Source organism: Octodon degus, unplaced genomic scaffold (assembly GCF_000260255.1).
Source record: "Octodon degus isolate 3935 unplaced genomic scaffold, OctDeg1.0 scaffold00082, whole genome shotgun sequence".
NCBI lineage: Eukaryota > Metazoa > Chordata > Mammalia > Rodentia > Octodontidae > Octodon > Octodon degus.
Window position 1 is genome coordinate 7847764 of NW_004524658.1, and position 4516 is coordinate 7852279.

Consider the following 4516-nt stretch of genomic DNA (forward strand, 5'->3'; position numbering starts at 1 on the left):
TTTTCCATTGAAATTCTTCTTCTTCTTCTTCTTCTTCTTCTTCTTCTTCTTCTTCTTCTTCTTCTTCTTCTTCTTCTTCTTCTTCTTCTTCTTCTTCTTCGTAGTAGCAGGGATTGAACTCAGGACCCTGAGCTTGCCAGGCAAGCACTTATTCTATTGAGCTATCTCCCCAGCACACGATTGAAATTCTTATATGTAAACCTTTTTTTTTTTTTTTAATCTTTTATGTATTTGGTAGAGGGTCTTGCTACGCAGCTCGGACTCGTAGTGATCCTCCTATCTCAGCCTCCCCAGTGCTGGGATTGCAGGCCTGCACCCCATCACACTGGGTTTCAGTGGCTGGCACCACATGCCTAGATTCCTGGGCCCATACGGCATGCAGTACCAGACTGCTGAGCTATGTCTCCAGCCCAGTCATGAATTATTTATGGAATACCTGACAGCCCTTTCTGGCTTCTGTCTTAGTTACTTTTCTCATTGGTGGGACAAAATGCACAATACCCATCAGTTAAAGGAGGAAAGGTTTATTTTACCTCACGTAGAGGTTTCAGTCTGTAGTGAGCTGGCTCCAAGGCAGGGTGACACAGCAGAGGTGCCTGGCAGTGGGGAAACTGCACAGTGGAGCAGGCAGAAGGCAGCAGGCAGCTGCAGAAGCAGCTTTCTTTTCCTTTTAGCCCATCCAGGACATAAGCTTTTTGGGTGGTGCCACCCACGCCCAGCATGAGCCTTCTCATAATCCACATCAAGAAGGATGCCAGTTTTTTTTTTTTTTTTTTTTTTTTTTTTTGTATTTCAGGGAAGGGTCTACAGGGTTTCTAGGGTCTCACTGCTAGATCGGACTCTTAGTGACCTGCCTGTTTACAGCCTCCCAAGAGCTAGGATTATAGGTGTGCACCACCACGCCCAGTCTCAATTGCCATCTCGGCGCGCCTGGAGGTGGGGATCGAACCCCTGGCCCTTGTGCCTGCTTGCAGATGCTTTAATCCGCTGAGCTATTTGGCTGACCCCTAGGATGCCAGTTCTAATCAGTTGTCTGATTTAGTAGCACACACCCTATCCAAGTGTCATACCCCCTAGATCCAGCCAGCTCCGAAAAGCCTAACCTATAAGCACATGAGGCTCTAGGAGAACATCTAGATACAAACCATAATAGCCCACAAAGCAGCTATTCCAAAACAGTACTATTGTTCTTTTTTTTTCCTTTTCTGTATTTAGGACACAGTCTCACTATGTACATCAGACTTGTAGTGATTACTGTTGTTCTTATCATCTCGCATTTTGTTTTATTGTGGTAAAAAGTACATAAAATAAAACCTATTATTTTAACTCTTTAAATGTACAGCACTAAGCTATGAAGTGTATTCAGACTGTGTGTAACATCACCACCGTAACCACAAGGACTTTTTCATCTTCCCAACTGAAGCTCTTTTTTTTAAAAAAAAATATTTTCACTTACAGTCTTTGTGTGGAGTTGATACATGTACATAACACATCCTTTTACATCTCTGCTTCCATCTCTTGATCCCCTTCCCAGATGAAACAAATCTATCTGCCTACTTCCTTTTCTTTTGTTGCTGTTGGTGGCCTGCTCAGCCCACCCTGGGGTGGGGCTGGTGCAGCATGTAGTACCCAGAATAACTGCAGTCCCTGCACTTGCATGAGCAGGTGCTTTAGACTGCTGAGCTCTCTCGCTGACCCCCTACTTCCTATTATTTATCTTTTATTTTAACCTTTATATTTTGGGGGTTCTTGTATAAGAAAAACCATGTGACACTTAAGTCATTGTATCTGTTTTATTTCTCTTAATATTATGATCCCAGGGTGCATCCATTTTCCTACAAGTGTCTCAAGCTTATCTTTCTTCATGGTGGAGTAGTGCTCCATGTGTAAGTGTAAGTGTCTTGTCTTTATCCGTTCATCTGCTGATGGACATATAGGCTGCCTTCAAGACCTAACTATTTATTTTTCTTTTTTTTTCATAATTTTATTGATAAACAAATAGCAATGAGACAGTTTCAAATCAAATCGCTAGGACAGTTTCAATAATTAACACACTGCATACATTCTTCTTAGTGGTTAATTGCTGAAGACTTAACTATTATGACTTGTGTTTCTATAGGAATAGGAGCGAATATATTACTTACTGCATTATGTCTTTAACTCTGGGGAAGATGTCTGGAGGCGAATACCTGGAGCCGATGGTATTTCTAGTTTTAGCGTTTTGAGGCCTCTCCATACTGATTCCTATAGTGGTTGTACTGGTTTATATTTCCACCAACAATGTAGAAGGGTTCCTTTTTTCTCCATAGGCTGTGAGCAGTTGTTATTATTCGATTTCTTGGCTTTCTTCTTGGGATTAGATGGAATTTCATTGTCGTTTTAATCTCAGTGTTGCATTTCCCTAGAGGCCCGTAATGTTAAGCAATTCTTCAGGTGTTTATTGGCCATTTGTACTTCTTTTGTGAACTGTACATTGATTTCACTTACCCATGTTTTCAGTGGGCTTTATGTTTTGGGGGTCCATTTTTTTCCAGTTCTTTATGTATTCTAAATGAGTCCTCTGTCTGAGGGATAGCTGGCCAATATTTTTTCTCCATTTTATAGGGTGTGTTGGTTTTTTTTTTTTTCCTCACTCTGTTGGTTGTTTCATTTCCTGTGCAGACACTTTTAATTTGATATGATCTGATTTGTTGTTTTCTGGTACTATTTCCTAAGCAATCAGAGTTCTGTTTAGGAAGTTCTTATCAACATCTCTGACCCCAAGTTTTACCTATTTTTTCTACCAGTAGGTTGAGTGTTTCTGTCTTAACATCTGGTTCTTTGACCCATTTTGATTTTAGTTTGGCACATAGTGAGGCATAATGATCTAGAATCTGCTGAATGTGGATGACTGGTTTCCCCAGCACCATTTACTGAACAGGTTATCTTTCCCTCACTGTGTGTTTTTGGCCCTCTTGTTAAAGATCAAATAATTTACATAATTTTGGTTGCTGTAATTTTGTAGTAAGTTTTGACATTAGTTACTTTGAAACCTCCAAATATTGTCCCGATATTTCAAATTATTTTGGTTATTCAGAGTTGTTTGAGATCCTGCATCAATTTTAGGATGAATATTTGTTTCTATAAGGAATATTCTTGAGATTATGATAAAGCTTATCTTGAATCTATAGATTCTTTTATGTAATATTGACATCTTAACAATATGAAATCTTAAATTTTTTTTTAACGTATCTATTTGTTTGGTACAGGGTCTCACTACACAGCTCAGACTTGTAGTGATCATCCTGTCTTAGCCTCCTGAGGGCTGGGATTATAGGCATGCACCACAATGCCTGGTTTCAGGGCAGTTCCGGGGCTGGCATGGCATGTGGTACTGGGGCTCGAATTTGGGACCTTGTGCTTACCAGGCAGGAGCTTAGACCACTGAGCTATCTCCCCAGCCTGCAATATGAAATCTTAATTCAACAATATGGGATCTCTCTCTCTCTCTCTCTCTCTCTCTCTCTCTCTATATATATATATATATATATATATATTTATTTATTTTTATTTATTTATTTTTTTTTGGGGGGGTGTAATGGGAACTGAACTTGGGATCTTGTGCTTGCCAAGCAGGCGCTGTGCCACTTAGCTATATCCTTGGCCCTAAGAATATATTTTTATCTTATTTACAATATCTTTTTAGCTAAACTAAAATATCTTTTAGTTTTAGTTTGTAGAATAGCTTTCATTTCCTTGATAAAGTTTTTTCTTAACTGTTTATCCTTTTTCACTATTCTAAATAAAGTTCTTAATTTTCTTTTCAGATGGATATATTAAAGGAAAATTAAGAAAACAACTCTCTCTCTTTATATATATTACATATATATACACACATACACAATTGACTTTGATATGTTGCTTGTTTCCTATAATGTTACTAATTTCATTTATTAATTATATTTACTTTAAAAATGAGGCATTATGGAGTAATTTTAAAATAGCATACATTCTGCTAAAAAGGTCTAGAGAAATGATTGAGGACTCTTGCTGAAGACTCCATCTGTTTAGTGAACAAAGATCAGGGTAGGCAAGGATTTCTATTTCCAGGGCTTCCTCTGAATGAAGCATATTTAATCCGTGAGACCTCTGTGCACTTAGCATGTGTTATAGAAGTGTGTGTCTTAATCCTTCCTTAAGAAACTCTTAATCCTTCCTTACAAAAGCTGTGCTATTCCTGATAAGGCCAGGCTTATGCACATGACTAAGATAGTAACATAGGTACGAATTGGAAGATAGAGTCTGAGGGATTTAATGTGGGGTGGGGAAGCTGCAGCTTCTCGGAGAGCTGGGCTGGCATAGGGCACGGGACGGGAGGAGGGAGCTTTAGGTAGAGCTGGAGCATCTGCTACCGTAAACCTCCAGGCACGGTTTGTAGATTAATTTCTTTGTTAGTTGAAGGCGTTTTAAATCTTTCATTTCTAGAATGAACCTTTTTGGGGCCGGGGAGATGGCTCAGTAGAATAAGCGCTTCCTC

The 4516-nt window shown here is 39.3% G+C and overlaps 1 protein-coding gene across 1 annotated transcript in view; it reads left to right on the top strand.

Moving 5' to 3' along the window:
• The window catches only part of Kif5c (kinesin family member 5C), a 161596-nt gene that overhangs the window by 73392 nt on the left and 83688 nt on the right, over nt 1-4516 (top strand). The window lies entirely within an intron of this gene.